Source organism: Choloepus didactylus, chromosome 4 (genome assembly GCF_015220235.1).
Source record: "Choloepus didactylus isolate mChoDid1 chromosome 4, mChoDid1.pri, whole genome shotgun sequence".
Taxonomy (NCBI): Eukaryota; Metazoa; Chordata; class Mammalia; order Pilosa; family Megalonychidae; genus Choloepus; species Choloepus didactylus.
Genome location: NC_051310.1, coordinates 13,780,960 through 13,799,380, shown reverse-complemented (window position 1 = coordinate 13,799,380; position 18,421 = coordinate 13,780,960). Strand labels below are relative to the sequence as shown.

The 18,421-nt window shown below is 39.5% G+C and overlaps 1 protein-coding gene across 4 annotated transcripts in view; it reads left to right on the top strand.

Moving 5' to 3' along the window:
- PPP4R4 (protein phosphatase 4 regulatory subunit 4) overlaps positions 1–18,421 on the top strand; it is a 221,815-nt gene that overhangs the window by 77,764 nt on the left and 125,630 nt on the right. The window lies entirely within an intron of this gene.

Genomic DNA, 18,421 nt, shown 5'->3' with positions numbered 1-18,421 from the left:
ACGAAGGTGGCAAAAGGTTTGTTTGGCTCCTGGAGGAGCTTGGTACATTTGTCAGGTCGACGGGCAGAGCAGTTGGCAAACGCGCGTAAGGCGATGCCTCTGAGGATAGTCCAGAAGGTGGCAGGGACATTAATATAAGCAGACGCATTTAGAAACGCTCCAGTGCCCATATAGGCTTCGGGGGGATGATAGACTCCAAGGGCTGCGTCTTGCTCACTTTGCTTAGCTGCTTCTGCCTGGAAGTGAGCACGCCAGTCAACAAACTGACCGGGGTTAAGAATGGAACGGGCAAGCGAGGCCCAGTCTTGGGGGATGCAAAAGTCCATGCCGAGATCCTGCAGTATTTGGGAAGCGTATGGGCTACCTAACCCGTCCTCCTTGACGGCCCTGCGAAGCTGCTTGATAGTATCTGAGTCAATGGGATACCAGTCATACGGTTTCTGTGGGGTGGGGGCAAGGTTAAGAGGAAAGCAGCGAAAAGCACGAGAGAAAGGAGGACGCGCTTGCAGAGGGCTTGGCGCGGGAGTGGGGGTAGGGGGAGCGTTGCCCCAAGGGTTGCCTTGAGGTGTAGAAGGCAGCCAGGGGTTGTTAGTCGGCAGGGTGGGAGGAGCGGCGGCAGCTGCCGGTAGCGGCTCCGAGGGGGAGCTCGCCGAAGGGGGAGGCGGGAGTGGGAGGCCCCAAGCGTCGCAAGATGGCGGCGCGGTGGGCGTGGCTAAGACACAAGGTGGTGGATCAGTCCCGCCCTGTGAAAGGGCGGGGTTCAAGGCACAAGATGGCGGACTAGCTCCGCCCTGTGGAAGGGCGGGGTAAAGCGTACGCGGTTTCCGGCCCAGCTTAGGGCTGATGTCATCGCCGGAGCATTTCCTCCCCTCGATGGAAAAAGAAGGAGGAAGTTCGCCATCTTGGCGTGGCGCAGTGTTATTTTGCTTTTTGGGAGTCACCTCGAGCGCGTTGTTAATCTGCTCGACTAAGGACTCCGTGTCCGAGTCATGATTTGAATTAATATCGCTATCTGAATCTGTTGGCTGGGTTGATAGGGCCTCCTTGGATTTAACGGGGCCTCGATCAGGGGGGAGGGAGCCTTGAAGGCAGGAGCGGATGGTTATCAAGGTGGGGAGCAAGCCGGGAGGGAAGCGCTTGCTCTCATGTTCCATGGCGTTGGTGACCCGATCAATAAGACGATCATAAGTAACAGGGTCCCAAAGATAGCAAGTGGTGAGCCATGGGTTAAAGGGCAGCCGGAGGTCCCAGTATACCTGCAGTTGCCGAACAGACACTTTACAGCGATGCGTGTCTAGGAGACCCGCTAGAGCACGAACTTGAGGTGCCTGGCATGTAGATAGACGATTACCCATAGCTGAGGGGGGAGGAGGGGGGGTTGTTTACCGAGCAGAGAGAATGAGATAAACCGTGGCCGCGAGGCCGAAGGAGACGGCGAGAGCGGAAAGCAGTGCCCTTTGGCAACGGGAGCAGTCGGGGGGGGGCGGTTGCAAAGAGGCACACGGCGCCAAATGAGGAAACAAAGATACAAAGAACCACAGCAAAGTAATGGAGGGGAAGAGGGAGAGCGTTAGGAGGAACGGGGGTCATAGAAGTGCGCATACAAGAGGACGAAGAGAGCGTGGGGGAAGGGAGGAGCGGCTTCGGAGCGGTGAACCTCATACGGCTCCGGAAGCGGCGAAGGAGAGGCGGCCCTTACCTTGCAGGCGAGGAAACGGGAAGCTGGAGAGGCGTCCGGGCGAGCGGGCGACCTGCCGAACTGTTGTGTGGAGACGTTCCTCACACGGGGCACCAGTTGCGGTCGCGGTTACTACTTCTGGGGGGAGTGGCGGCCGGTAGCGGTGCCCTTAGCTCTCGGGGCTGCTTAAAGGGTACCGGCGGCGGGGGCTCTTTCCCGGAGGCGAGGGCGAGGCGGAGGACTTGGCCAGGTCCTCGGCGGGAGGCGTACAAGGTGTGGAGGGCGGCGATAAGGACAAGACACTCTTCATCCAGTAGGAGTATGCGCCAAAGAGAGAGATTATTTAGGGGTGATTACAGGTTATATAGGCTGGTAAGAAGGGCAGGGCTGGAAAGGAGGTGAAGTAGCCTTAAATGGCAATACTGAAGGGAGAGGGGCTAGGATTGGTTCTGAGAGGACGCAGGAGCCGTTGCAGCGGGCGGGAGTTGTTCTGGCCACGGTGCATGCGCGCTGGCGGTGGCAGGAGTTGCCTTGGCACAGGGGAGTGTGCGGGCAAGATAAGGAAGTGGGGAAAGGGCGGTTGGGAGAAAGGCGGTTCCCTCCGGCAAGCCTCCCCTGCCAGTGGCATTTTGGGTGAGGAAAAGGGAGCTGCCTTGACCTCGCTCCCCAGGCTCGGGGGGGCTGCAGAGGGCACTAACGCCCGTACCCACTACCCTCCCCAGGGGGTGATATCAGGTCCCCTGGCCCAGGCCTGGTAAGTCGAGGTACAAGCTCAGTCACCCGCAACCCTCATTATCATATGTATACATATTAAATTATTATTCCCCCGTCACTACTTCTGTGTATCTCTAGGTCCCCTATATTCTACATTATCAGATAATTATTTTACATTTTTCACAGAGTTAACATTAGTGGTAACATACAATATCTCTCCTTTTGTGTCTGGCTTATTTCACTCAGCATTATGTCTTCAGGGTTCATCCATGTTGTCATATGTTTTATGACCTTGTTCCTTCTTATTGCTGCATAGTATTCCATTGTATATATATACTTCATTTTGTTTACCCACTCATCTGTTGAAGGACATTTGGATCGTTTCCATCTGTTGGCAGTTGTGAGCAATGCTGCTATAAAAATCGGTGTACAAATATCTGTTAATATCACTGCTTTCAGATCTTCTGGGTATATACCAAGAAGTGAAATTGCTGGATTGTAGGGTAACTTGATATCTGATTTTCTGAGGAACCGCCAAACTGTCTTCCAGAGTGGCTGTACCATTATACAATCTCACCAGCAATGAGAAAGAGTTCCAATTTCTCCACATCCTCTCCAGCATTTGTAGTTTCCTGTTTGTTTAATGGCAGCCATTCTGATTGGTATATGATATCTCATTGTGGTCTTGATTTGCATTTCCCTAATAGCTAGTAAAGATGAACATTTTTGCATGTGTTTTTTGGCCATTTGTATTTTCTCTTCACAGAAATGTCTCTTCATATCTTTTGCCCTTTTTGTAATTGGGCTGTTTGTACTATTGTCGTTGAGTTGTAGGGTTTCTTTATGCAAGATATCAGTCTCTTATCAGGTATATGGTTTCCAAATATTTTCTCCTGTTGTGTTGGCTGCCTCTTTACCTTTTTGATAAATTCCTTTGAGGTACAGAAGCTTTAGATTTTGAGGAGTTCCCATTTATCTGTTTTTCCTTTCATTGCTTGTGCTTTTGGTGTAAGGTCTGAGAAGTGACCTCCTAATACTAGGTCCTGAAGATGTTTCCCTACATTGTCTTCTTGGAGTTTTATAGTACTGTCTCTTACATTGAGGTCTTTGATTCACTTTGAGATAACTTTTATATAGGGTGTGAGGTAGGGTCCTCTTTCATTCATTTGGCTATGAATATACAGTTCTCCCAGCCTCATTTGTTGAAGAGACTCTTTGTCCCACCTGCGTTTCTTACCTTCCAGCTCAAATGCCTGTCCATGTCTGCTGTGCGCCTGTGTGTCTCTGGGATTGAGGGAGGACTCCTAGCACTTCTGTGTGGCACCCTTGCCTATAGGCTGTGCACACCATGGGCTTCCGTGGAGGAAGAGTGGATGCTGTCTCAAGCCCTCCGAATCCTGAATTCCCTCAAGGAAGTTCTTGGCTGTGGGGCTGCAAAGGGTCATCTCCCCAGCCAACTGCAAAGATGGCTGTCCAGGGCATGGAAAGCTGCCCCCGTCCATGCTTGTCTGTCTGTTCCAACTGCCAGTCCCTGGCACAGGGGCTCTTGGCCGCAGGTCCACAAATGTTTATCACTGGAGCCAAGTGCTGAGGAGGGTACCTGGGGCATGGAAGGCTGCTCCCCTCTGTGTTCATCAGCTGCCCATTCCCCAGTGGCGTTCTGGGCTGAACACTCACTGGTCTTAAATGCAATTTCTCGGCCAGTGTAGAAGTCCCTGCCCAGCCAGTGGAACCCTGGAATTGCTGTTCTGGAGCACTTTCTGTCCTTTATCTAGTGTTTTTCACAGAGGAGAATTTTGCTCTGTCTCTCCTAATCCGCCATTTTCCCAGAATGGAATCTGCAGTTTTAAAGCTGCATTTTCTTGATTTGGCACTTACCTAGGTAATGTATAGCTTTAAATGTTTTCCAGAATTTGGGGGAATATGGCTTTGCCAGTGTTTGCTTGTTGGTAAAAGATTCTGTTTGTGAATGGCACCCTGGAATGTCTTATGCTGCCATCTTGGTTGACTGGGGAAACCTTCCTGTACTTTTATTTTGACCTATCTTTCGATATCAGTTTTGCTGCTCAGTTCAGATTCTGTTTCCCAGGATATTTTTTTTTCACTGTGTGCCTTTGTTCTAGAAGTTTTGAGAGTTCATGGGGATAAGGCTGGTTTATCCCCTTCAGATATTACTATAGACCCCCGCCATCATCAGCTATTGGAGTATACAAAGCCAGTCACAGTTTTAGCTTCTGTCTATAGATACATGTATTTTGGGTTATGTTATAGTTGTTGTGCATGGGTCTTTTGTTTTTCTAGTTTCTTAGTTGATTTTTCTGGCAAATTCAGGACGTTTCAGAAACTATGAGTCTACTGTTGCCATCTTCCCAAATGCCCTTTCATCAACCTTACTTTTTCATTTATTTACTTTATTTTCACAGATTAATTGAGGTATTATTGATGTATAGTAAACAGCACATATTTAAAGTGTACAATTTGATAAGTTTTGTCACACATACATATCTGTGAAACCATCACTGTGATCAAGATAATTAACATATCTATCACTGCATCTTGGTTTGATTGAGCTACTATCACAAATACCACCAACTGGTTTTGGTTTAACAACAGGAATTTATTGACTCATGGTTTTAAGGCGAGAAGTCCAAAATGAAGATATTTCTGAGTCCATAACACTTTTGTGCTGGCTGCTGGAAAACTGCGATTTCTTAGTTTTTATCTCTACCTCTGGGCACATGTTGATATCCTCTCCTTTTCTCTGCTCTCTTGGTTCCCTCTCACTTCTGGCTTCTCCCAGTGGTCTCCAACTTCTGACTTCTTTATTAGGCCTCCAGTAATATGAATTAAGACCAAGTCTCCTTCAACTGGGTCACACCTCTACTAAAAATAACATCTTCAAGAGTTCCTATTTATAATAGATCCACACCCACAGGAATGTGTACTAAAATGAATAAGATGTCTATGTTGGGGTACGTAATTCAACCTACCACAACTCCTGAAGTTTTCTCATGCAACTTTTTAATCTCTCTCTTCCCTAGACAACAACTGATTGACTTCTGTCACTATAGTTCAGTCTGTATTTTCTACAATTTTATGTAAATGGAATCATATAGTTGTATGTACTCTTTTTAGTAGTACTTCTTTCATCCAGCATAGTTATTTTGAAATTCATTCATGTTAATGTGTGTATCACTAGTTCATTTTTATTACTAGTATTATTCCCCTGTTTGGCTATATGGCAATTTGATTATTCACCTTTTGGTGAACATTTGTTTGTTGCCAGTTTTTGTCTCTAACAAACAAAGCTATTATGAATGCTTCTGTACAGGTCTTTTTTTTTAGGTATATACTTTCATTTCTCTTGGGTAAATATCCAAGTGTGGAATAACTGGGTTATTTTGTAAATGTATACATACCCTTTTAAGAAACTGTCAAACTTGCCCAAAGTGATTTTACAGTTTTACCAAGTAATGTATGAGCAGACAAGTTCTTCTACATCCTTTCCAAATTTTAGTATGTTAAAACTTTATAATTTTCAAAATTCTACTGGATGTGTAATGGTGTCAAATTATGGCTGTAATTTAAATTTAATTGTATCAATCATCTTTTCATGGGCTTATTTGCCAGTCATCTGTTTTCTGTGGTGAAGTGATAAAAACTTTTGTCCATTTTAAAGCAATTGCTATTCTTCTTGAATTTAAGAGTTATTTGTGTAGTCTAGATACGCATTGTTGGTTGGGTTTATGTTTTGTCAATATGTTATCTCTGGCTATGGCTTACCTTTTTGTTTTTGTAATAGCGCTTTTTGAAAAGCAAAAGTTTAAAATTTTAATGACGTTTAACTTGTTGATTTTTTAAAAAAATATTTTTATGTCTTTTGTGTTTTATTCTAGAAATCTTTCTCAAACCCCAAGGTCACTAAGATTTTCTACCAGCTTTTCCCCTATAGCTTTTGTGGTACTGTCTCTTACCTGCAGTAACCCATTTTGAGTTAATTTTTGTTTCTTGTTTCAGGTAGGAGAGAGATTCATTGTGTTTGCATGTGGCTCTCCAATTGCTCCAGTATTGTTTGTTGAAAAGATTATTCTTTCCTCATGGAATTACCACATATGTATAGGCAGTTGCCTATACGTGTGTGGATCTGTTTCTGGACTATTCATTTCTATTGCTCTATACATCTATCTTTATGTCAATACCAGACTATCTTGTTTATTGTAGCTGTAAAATAAGTCTTGAAATAAGCTGGTATTAGTCCTCATACTTTGTTCTTTTTTTTTTCAAAGTTGTTTCAGCTATTCTAGATCCTTTGCATTTTCCTGTACACTTTAATATAAGCTTGTTAATTTTTATAAAAAGTCTGCTGGAATTTAGATTGGGATCATGTTGAACCTGTACTTCAATTTGGGAGACTTGAAATCTTAACAGTACTGACTTTTTTGATCCATGAGTGCTGGATATCACTGTATGTATTTAGGTCATCATTATTTCTCTCATCATGTTTTGTAGTTTTTGGTCTACAGATCTTGCACATCTTTTGTCAAATATATTTCATATTTTTATATTAATGTAAATTATGTTGCTTTTAAATTGCACTTTTTGATTTGTCTTTCTCTAGTGTATAAAAATATATTGAATTTTGTATAGTGGCATTGTATCCTTCAACATTGCTAGACTCACTTTAGTAGTAATAGTAATAGTAGTAGTAGTAGAAGTAGTAGTTGTAGATGTTTGTAGATTAACTTAAGATTTTCTCCATAGATAATCATGTTGTTTGCAAATAAAGATAGCTTAACTTCTTCCTTTCTAGTCTGAAGGACTTTTATTTCTTTTTCTTGCCTTATTGCACTGGCTCAAAATTCTAAAACAATATTGAATAAAAGTGGTGAGGGTAAACATCTTTGCCTTGTTCCTGAGTAGGGGAAAAGCATTCAGTTTTTCTCAGTTGAGTGTGAAGTTAGTTACAAGATTTTCATAGATGCCCTTTACATGGATGAGAACGTTCTTCTGTTTCTAATTTGCTGATAGTTTTTGATCATGAATGGATGGTGAAATTTATCAGATATTTTTCTACATTTATTGAGATGTTCGTAGGTGTCTTTTAAAAATTATGCTATATTGACTTTTTTTGAATTGAATCTTTTGAGATGAATGTGGACTCATGCAGTTGTAAGAAATAATAGAGAGCGATCCCATGTATGCTTTATTTAGTTTTCTCCCATGGTAACATCTTGCAAAACTATAGCGCAATATTACAACCAGTATATTGGCAATGATACAGTCAAGTTATAGAAGATTTCCATCACAACAAGGATTCCTCATGTCACCCTCATTGCCACACCCACTTCTCTCCCACCCTCACCTCTTCCCTAATCTCTGGCAATCACTAATCTTTTCTCTATTTGTATAATTTTTTTTTTCATTTCAAGAATGTTAAATAAATGTAATTGTACAGTATGTAAGATTTTGGGATTGGCTTTTGTTCTAGTTTGCTAATGCTTCACTGGAGGATGGCCAATAGCTTCTAGAAAACCTCTGTTAGCTGAGAAGGCATGTGGCTGGTGGCTGCTCCAAGTTCTGGTTTCAAAATGGCTTTCTCCCAGGACATTCCTCTCTAGGCTGCAGCTCCTCTTCAAAATGTCACTCTCAGTTGCTCTTGGGGCGTTTGTCCTCTCAGCTTCTCTGGAGCAAAGTCTGCTTTCAACAGCCATCTTCAAACTGTCTCTCAACTGCAACTTCTCTCTCAGCTCCTCTGCATTCTTCGAAGTGTCCCTCTTGGTAGTAGCAAGCTCACTCCTTCTGTCTGAGCTTATATGGTGCTCTAGTAAACTAATAAAGGCCCATGCTGAATGGGTGGGGCCACACCTCCATGGAAACCATCCAATCAGAGTCATCACTCCCAGTTGGGTGGGTCGCATCTCCATGGAAACACTCAAAGAATTACAATCTAATCAACACTGATATGTCTGCCCACACAAGATTACATCATAGGTAATGGTATTTTGGGGAACATAATACATTCAAACCGGCACAGCTTTTTTCACTCAGCATAATTCTCTAGAGATTTTTTCCAGGTTGTTACATGTGTTGGTAGTTCATTCTTTTTTATTGCCAAGTGGTATTCTATGGTATGGATGTACCAGTTTGTTTAACCGTTCTTCCTTTTATGGAAATCTGGGTTGTTTTCATTTTTTGGCTTGTACAAATAAAGCTATTATAAATATATGTGTACAGGTTTTTGTGTGAACCTAAGTCTTCATTTCTTTGGGATAAATGCCTAGAAGTGCAATTTCTGGATCATATGGTAGTTGCATGTTTAGTTTTGTAAGAAACTGACAGACTGTTTTCCAGAGTGGATGTACAATTTTACATTCTCACCAGCACTGAGTGAGTGATCCAGTTTCTCAACATCATTGCCAGCATTTGGTATTGCCGCTATTTTGTTGTTTTAGCCATTTTGATAAGTGTGTAGTGATATCTCATTGTGGTTTTAATTTGTGTTTACCTAAGTAGTTAATTATGTTAACAATTTTTTCATGTGCTCATTTTCAATCTGTGTATCATCTTTGGTGAAATGACTCTTCATGTTTTTTGCCCATTTTCTAATTGGATTGTGTATGTGTTTTTTATTGCTGAGGTTTTTTCCCCACAATTTTTAACAAAATTTATTTTTAAGAAAAGTTTTAGATATACAGAAACATTGAAAAGTTAATAAGAAGTGTGCCAGTTTGGCTGTATTATGTCCCCCAAAACTTCATGTTCTTTGATGCAATCTTGTGTGGGCAGCCATATTAGTGTTGATTAAGTTGAAACCTTTGGATTAGATTGTTTCCGTGGAGATGTTACCCACCCAACTATAGGTGATAACTCTGATTAGATAATTTCCATGGAGGTATGGCCCCACCCATTCAGCATGGACCTTGATTAGTTTACTGGAGCACTATATAAGAGCTCAGACAGAAGGAGCTTACTGCTGCAACTTACAGAGACATATTGAAGACGGACATTGAAAGCAGAGTTTTGCTGATGCTTTGGAAGTACTGGCCCAGGGATTGGCCCAAGAAGCTGACACAGAGACATTTTGGAGAACGCCATTTTAAAACACAACCTGGAAGCAAGCAGATGCCAGCCATGTGCCTTCCCAGTTAACAGGGGTTTTCCAGATGCCAATAGCCTTTCTCCAGTGAAGGTACCCTATTGTTGATGCCTTACTGTGGACACTTTATGGCCTTAAGACCGTAACTATGTAACCCAAATAAACCGCCTTTATAAAAGCTGATCCATTTCTCCTGTTTTGTAAAATAGCAGCATTAGAAAACCAGAATACAGTGTTCCCATATATTCCACACACCAGTTTCACCTGTTATTAACATCTTACATTAGTATGATAGGTATGTGTGTAACAATTTATGAGTACATATTTAGCAATATTGATACATTATTTAAAGACTGTATTTTATTCAGATTTCCTTAGGTTTTACCCAATATTTTTAAAAAAGTTTTTATTGTGGTGAAATGTTTATAACTTGAAATTTATCATTTTAACTATTTTTTAAGTGTATTGTTCTGTAGCTTTAAGTAATTTGCAATGATGTGTAACTAACACCATTATTTCCAGAACTTTCTCATCATCTGAAACAGAAACTCTGTAGCTATTAAGCAATAACCCCCCCCCCCCCGCCACCCCCGGTCTAGCTTCTGGTAACCTTTATTCTACATTATGTCTCTATGCATTTGCCTATTTTGATACCTCACATAAGTGGAATCATAAATTATTTGTTCTTTTGTGTCTGGCTTATTCACATAACATAATGTTTTCATGGTTCATCCATGTAGTAGAATGTATCAGAGCTTCATTTCTTTTTATGGCTGAATAATATTCTGTTGTATGTATATACCATATTTTGTTCATTGATTCATCTGTTGGGGAATACTTTATTTCTGTCTTTTGGCTATTGTGATTAATGCTGCATGAACATTGATGTGTAAGTATCTGTTTGAGTCCCTGTTTCCAGTATAAACTCAGGAGTAGAATTGCCGGTTAGTCTAGTAACTCTATGTTTAAATTTGAGGAACTGCCAAACTCTTTTCCACTGTGGCTGCCATTTTACATTCCCACCAAGAAAGTAAGAGGGTTTTGATTTCTCTTCATCCTTGCCATCACTTGTTATTGCCATCTTTTTTATTATAGCCTTTGTAGTGGGTGTGAGGTGGTATCTCATTGTGATTTTGATTTGCATTTCCCTAATGACTAATGATACTGAACATATTCTCATGTGCTCATTGACCATTTGTATATCTTATTTGAAGAAATACCTATTCAAATCCTTTGCCCATTTAAAAACTGAGTAATTCATCTTTTTATTGTTGAGTTGTATAATGGTTTTCTAACGTTGCTATAAAAAATTACCAGAACTTGGTGTCTTAATGAAAATTTATTATCTTATGATTCTATAGGTTAGAAGTCATGCGTGGACCTCACTGAACTAATACCACTGTGCTGGCAGGGTTGTTTTTTGTTGTTGTTGTTGAATTGTAAGAGTTCTTGATTTATTCTGGATATTAGGCCTTTACCATGTATGCAATTTACAAATATTTTCTTCCATTCTCTAGGTTGTCTTTTCACTTTCTTGAAAATGTCCTTTGATGAACAAAATGCTTTAATTTTGATGAAGTCCAATTTATTTGAATTTATTCTCTTATTGCTCATGCTTTTGGTGTCATCTAAGAATCCATTGCCAAACCCAAGGACATATTATTTACTCCCATGTTTTCTTCTAAGAGTTTTATAGCTTTAGTTCTTTCATTTATGTCTTTGTTCAAGTTTGAGTTAATGTTTTTATATGTCATGAGATAGGTACGCAACTACATTATTTTGCATGTGAATACCAGTTGTGCCACACCATTTGTTGAAAAGTCTGTCCTTCCACATTTAATGGTGTTGGTTTCTTTGTTGAATATCAGTTGGAAATAGAAGAATGGCCTTATTTCTGTACACTCAATTCTATTCCATTGGTTATATGTCCATCTTTATGCCAGTACCATACTGTTTTGGTCATGGTAGCTTTGAAATTGGGAAGTGTGAGTCCTCCAACTTGGTTCCTACTTTGCAATTTTTGTTTTGCCCATTCAGGGCCCCTTTGAATTCCATGTGGATTTGAGGATTGACTTTTCCATTTTGGCAAAAAAGGCCATTGATATTTTATTAGTGATTGCATCATATCGATAGATCACTTCAGGTAATATTGCCATCTTAACAATTTTAAGTCTTCCAATACATGAGCACATGATGCCTTTCTAGATTTTTAGGTCTTCTCTCAATTTTTAGCAATGTTTTGTGGTTTTTGGTATACAACTTATTCCACTTTTTTGGTTAAATTACTCATAGATATTTTATTCTTTTGGATACTACTGTAAATGGTATTGTTTTTCTAATTTCAATTTTGAATTATTTATTGCTACTGAATAGAAATACAACTAATATTTGTGTTGATCTTGTAACCTGCAACTTTGATGAATTTGTTTATTAGCTCTAATAGTGTTTTTTTTTTTGATGCCTTAGGATTTTCTGTATATAAGATATCATCTGTGAATAGAGATAGTTTTACTTCTTTCTTTCCAACTTGGATGCCTTTTATTTCTTTTTCTTACTCTGGGTAGACCTTCAAGCACAATGTTAAATAGAAGTGGTGAAAGTGGGCATATGGGTCTTGTTCCTGATGTTAGGGGGACATCCTTCAGTTTTCACCATTGAGTATTATGTTAGGTGTGGGTTTTCATAAATACCCTTATCAGTTTGGGGAATTCCCTTCCATTCCTAGTTTGTTTTTATTATGAAAGGGTTTTGGATTTTTCCAAATGCTTTTTCTACATCAGTTGAGATTATTGTGTTTTTTTCTACTTTGTTTCATTAGTGTGGTTTATTATATTTATTGAACTTTGTATGTTGAGCCTTCCTTGCATTCCTGGATGTTGAACCTCCCTTGCATTTCTGGGATAAATTCTACTTGTTCATTGTAGATAATCCTATTAATATGTCAATGGTTTTGGTTTGCGAGTATTTTGTTGAGGAATTTTTGTATCCATATTCATAAAGGATATTGATCTCTATTTTTCTTATTTGTGTGGCTTTGAAATCGGGCTAATGCTGAATTGAGCCATTGGATCTTTAGGAGTGTGTTGTTTAATTTCTTTTTATCTGTGAATTTTCAAGTTTTCCTTCTGCTATTCCTAGTTTTATTCCATTGTGGTCAGAGAAGATACTTCGGATGATTTCAGTCTTGTAAACTTTCTTAAGACTTGGTGTGTGACCTAACATATGGTCTATTTTGAAGAATATTCCATGTGCACTTGGGAAAAAGGTGTATTCTAGTGCTTTGGGGTGGAGTCTTCTGTATCTTTCTGGGAGGCCTAATTGGTTTTTAATGTTGTTCAAATCTTCTATTTCCTTATTAATTGTCAGTCTATTAAAAACTTTGTCCATCAAAGGACATTATTAAGAAAGTGAAAGTACAAACTACAGAATGAGAAAACATTTAAAGTCCTATGTCTGGTAATAGTTTAATATCCATAATACATAAAGAAATCCTACAAATCAACCACAAAAAGCAAACAACCCAATTAAAGATTGGGCCAAGGACTTGAATTCTCTAAAGAAGATATACAAATATCCAATGAGCACAAGAAAAGATGCCCAACATAATTAACCATAACGAAATGGAGACTAAACCACAATGAGATACACTTTCACACCTGTTAGTATGGCGTTGTTAAGAAAAAAAAGGGTAATAAGTGCTGGTGAGGATGTAGAAAAATAGGAATGCTTGTATATTTTCATTGGGAATGTAAAATGGTACAGCCACTGTGGATACATTTTGATGGTTTCTCAGAAAGTGAAGTACAGAATTACCATGTTTTAGTTTCCTGGGTGGCTTAAGCAAATACCATACAATCAGTAGGCTTAAACGATGGGAATTTATTAGCTTATGGTTTTGAGGCTGAAAGAAAGTCCATATCGTGGCATCATCAAGGTGATGCTTTCTCCCCAAAGATTGTGGCATTCTGAGGCCGTCTGCTGGTGATCCTGGGGTGCTGAGCATAACACATGGCAGTGTCTCCTGGTCTCTCTCTTCTCTTCTGGGTTCAACTTCTTGCCTCCTATGACTTTCTCTCTCTCTTTCTGAATTTCATTCTCTATAAAGGACGCCAGTAACAGGATTAAGACCATCCTGACTGAGGTGGGACATACTTTAACTGAAGTAACCTCATCATAGTTCCTACTTACAGTGAGTTCACACTCACAGGAATGGATTAGATTTAAGAATGTGTTTTTCTGAAGTACATACAGCTTCAAGTCATCATACCATGTGATCTGGCAATTCCACTTCTAGGTATATACGCAGAAAAATTGAAAGCTGCATCTTGATATTTACACACTGATGTTAATAGTGCCATTATTCACATTTGCCAAAGGATAGAAACAATGCAAGCGTCCATAAAATTGAGAACAGATAAACAAAATGTGGTAAATGTTTAGAATGGAATATTATTCAGCTGTAAAAGGAATGAAGTTCTGATACCTGCTGCTACGTGGGTGAACCTTAAAGACATCATGTTGAGTAAAGTAAGCCAGACACAAAAGGACAAATATTTTCTGATCTCATTGATAAGAAATAATTTGAATTTTCAAATTCATAGAGTCAGAAATAAGTATACAAGTTACCAGGTGCAAGGATGGGGAATGAGACTTGAGCTTAATTGGTAGAGTTTCTGTTTGGGGTGATAGAAAAGTTTTGGTAGTAGATAGTAGTGATGGTAGCAAAACATTGTGAATATAATTAACACCATTGAACTGTATACTTGAAAGCGGTTAAAATGGGAAATTTTAGGTTTTATGTATGTTGCCACCATAAAAATAAAAACAAACCCTTAGAACTGCCCAACACAAAGAGTGAACCCTAATGTAAACTATGGACTATAGTTAATAGAATTATAACGATATCGTTTCATCAGTTGTAACAAAGTTACCTCACTAATATAAAATGTTAATAATAGGGAAAACTGTATGTGTATGAGGGGGTATATCAGAACCTGGTACTATGCATGATTTTTCTGTGAACCTATAGCAGTTGTAAGTTAAAAAGTAAAAAACATATTACTTATTGTCTAGATTTTGATTTAGAATCTCATAGGTAGGGCCTCATTCATAAGTTATGTGAAAATGCTTCCTAGCAAATTAAAATGTGTTCTCTTGGTCAAGAATCACTGACTGAAACTAAATGAGCTTTATGGAATTCTCTGTATACTTAGAGATCATCTCTCAAGCCCTCATGTTTCAGAAAACTATTGGCAAACTTGTGCTCCATGCTATCAAGCATGTCATCAAACAACTTCTTGCCAGATGTGCAGAAATCCTGAGCTCATTCAAATAGATACACAGTAAATTTTCTCTGCAATGTTTTGTTGTCACGTTTATGAGGTTGTTCTGGTTTGCTAAAGCTTCCGTAATTCAAATTACCAGAAACGGTTTGACTTTTTCAGTGGAGCTTATTAGAGCTTACAGTTCTAAGGCCATGAAGATGTCCAAATTAAGGCATCAGGAGGTAGATACCTTCTCTGAGGAAAGGCTTATGGCATCTGGGGATTCCTCTGTCACATGGGAAGGCACTTGGCCGTTGTCTGCTGGGCCTCTCCTGGGATTAGCTCCACCTTTCTGTTGCTTTCTCCAAAATGTCTCTGGGCTTCCATCTTAGCTTCTCTCTTGAGCTCCTGTATGTCTTTACTTGTTTCTCCCAGAGTGTTTCTCTCCAGGCATCTGGGGATCCTCTCTTGGCTTCTCCAGGGCAAACTCTGGATTTCATCTCTTAGCTTCTCTCCTGGTTCTGGTTTCAACAGCTGTCTCCAAAATGTCTCTGGGCATTTTCTCTCTAAGCGTCTGTGTCTGTGTCAGCTCTGAGCTCTCTTCAAAATGTCTCTGCCTTTTATCCTCTCATAGGGAACACCAGTAAACTAATTAAGACCTACCTTGAATGGATGGGGTCATGTCTCCGTGGAAATAATCTAATCAAAAGGTCCCACCCACATGTGGGTGGGTCACATCTCTATGGAAACAACCTAATCAAAAGATTCCACCCACAACTATAATTAATAGGAATACCTTACTGGTACCACACAAATACTAGAGGCAAATAATTGAGGGCTGAAAAGAGCTTGGAGTGTTTTGTGTCATGAGAATTGTTTAAAATGGAGAGCGATGAGGATCGTACAACTAAGTGATGATAATGTGAGTTTTTTATTTTTATTAACTTTATTTATCAAAAAATTAAAAAAAAAAACATTTCCAAACTAAAGGAATAAGAAAAACAAATATCCTAAAATAACTTCATTGCTTCCAATATGCTTCTACCATACCACAAGAAAATTAATGAACCATAGTCATTCCTGAGCATTCCCGTATCATTAAGATTACCATCAATGTCTTATCTGTTCTTACTAGATTATCGTTCCCCCTTCACTAGCTGCTTTCTATCTCTAGGTCCCCTATATTTTACAATATAAGACACTTGTTTTACGTTTTTCACGGAGTACACATTAGTGGTAACATACAGTATCTCTCCTTTTGTAACTGATTTTATTTCACTCAGCATTATGTCCTCAAGGTTCATCCACGTTGTCATATGCTTCATAACCTTGTTCCTTCTCACTGCTGCATTGTATTCCATCATACGTATGTACCACATTTTGTTTATCTGCTCATCTGATGTAGGACATTTCGGTTGTTTCCGTCTGTGGGCAATTGTGAACAATGCCACTAAGAACATCAGTGTGTAAAGATTTTGATGGGTTATTGTGGACATAACATATGCTATGTGAACTTAGGAACCCTACTTTATAAGTCAAGGCCCTTGATCTTGAGGCTTGCTCTTGTGAAACTTATGGTTGTAAAGGGAAGGCTAAGCCCACCTATAATTATGCCTAAGAATCACCTCCAGAGAACCTCTTTTGTTGCTCAAATGTGGACTTTCTCTCTCTAAAGCCAACTCTGCAGATAAATTTATCACCCTAACCATGATGTGGGACAGGACCCCCCAGATGAATGAGTCTCCCAGGCAGTGTGGGACACGGATTCCAGAAATGAGCCTGACCCTGGCATTGAGGGGTTGAGAATGCCTTTTTGACCAAAAGGCAACAAAATAAGGTTTCAGTGGCTAAGAGATTTCAAATAGAGTCATGAGACTGTTCTGGAGGTTACTCCTATGCAAGCTTCAGCTGGATATGCCAGTTGGCCACAATATGATAAGCCCAATTCAACAGTAATCCTGAAAACCCTAAAGAATACCTGGATCCTTATCTCAAACTGTATAAAAGTTTCACTCACTAAGTTTATTCTTCAGAAACATAGTCTGCAGAGAGCTCCTATGCCAGTGAAGTTCCAAAACCCAGAGGCAATAGCCTCTTCAAGAACATCAACCAAATGAGTCCTCCTTTCCCGTAATGTCAGTATCCCTTTTCAACATGAACAAGTTAGGATGGTCCCTGCCTAGACATCCTGGAAGATTGGGAAAGAGATTAAACTAGAGGAAGGGGTTGCCACAGACGAGATGGAATTTGACAAAGGATTGTTAATACTGAATCTCTATACAATTTTCTTTTTCTTAGTTGCTAGGGTATTAGAATAGCTAGTTGGAAAGAATGAAAATGGTGGAACTGTAACCCATACAGTTTGAAATTTACTCTATAGCTACTTGTTAAATTGCAGTTTGAAAGTTACTACCTTTTTGCATATATGTTATATTTCACAATAAGCAAATAAATGAAACCATGGAACTGTAACCCATAACATTCTTTGAAATTTGCTAACTACTTGTTAAATTGCACTTGAAAAGTTAACACTTCTACGTATATGTGTTGTATTCCACAATAAAACTATGATTGGAAAAAAAGGATCCCACCCACAATAAGTCTGCACCCACAAGATTGGATTAAAAGAACATGGTTTTTCTGGGATGCATAATAGATTCAAACCACACAGAGGTACTGTACATAATACTCTTTTTCTTCCTAATTACAGAGTTAATGAATAAAATTCACAGAGGTACTGTACATAATACTCTTTTTCTTCCTAATTACAGAGTTAATGAATAAAATTCATTGAATGTTTAGTATCAAATATTCCTGACATCCAGCTAGCCATCCATTCATCCATCCTTTCAATAGATATTTACTGAACTCCTACTCAGTACTAGATACTGTGATATTAAACATTATCTTTTCAGATATTTCTCTTTCAGTTCTGTGGTAGTATGTTGATTTCCTGTGGCTGCTGTAACAAGTTTCTACAACTTGGGTGGCTTAAAACAACAGAAATGTGTTTTCTCACAGTTCTGAAGGCTGGAAGTCTGAAATCAAGGTGTCATCCAAGGCCATGTTCCCTCTGAAGACTCTAGGAAGACTCCTTCCTTGACTATTTCAGCTTTTGGTGGCTGTTAACATTCCTTAATTTGTAGCGGCATCACTCCAGTCTCTGTCTCCATGGTCATATTTCCTCCTCCTCTTCTGTCTATCCTCTGTGTGTGTGTCTTATAAGTATACATGTCATTGGATTTAGGGCCCACCCAGATAATCCAGGATGATCTCTATCTCAAGATCCCTTTTCCAAATAATATAACATTCACAGGTTCCAGGAATTAGGACATGGACATATCTTTTGAGGGGGCCACCATTCAACCTACTACATGTAGTAGTCTTATCTGCAACTTTATTACCCATTTTTTTGGTCCTCTCCCCATCTTGCCATGGGTTCCCTATTTCAATTCCTAGCCCCTTTCCTTCTTGGTTTTGTCTATTAAAAGTTTCTACTAAGAGAGAGGTGAAAACAGTGTATGGTTATGGTGACCTGTATTTTACAGCAACAGAGAAAAAGCCTTTTTCATAGCAGGATGGCTTCATCTAGAACCAGGATATGCTTATTTTTAACAACTTAACTCTGAAGCAAATAAATATATTACTTAAACAATCTCTTTTAAAAAC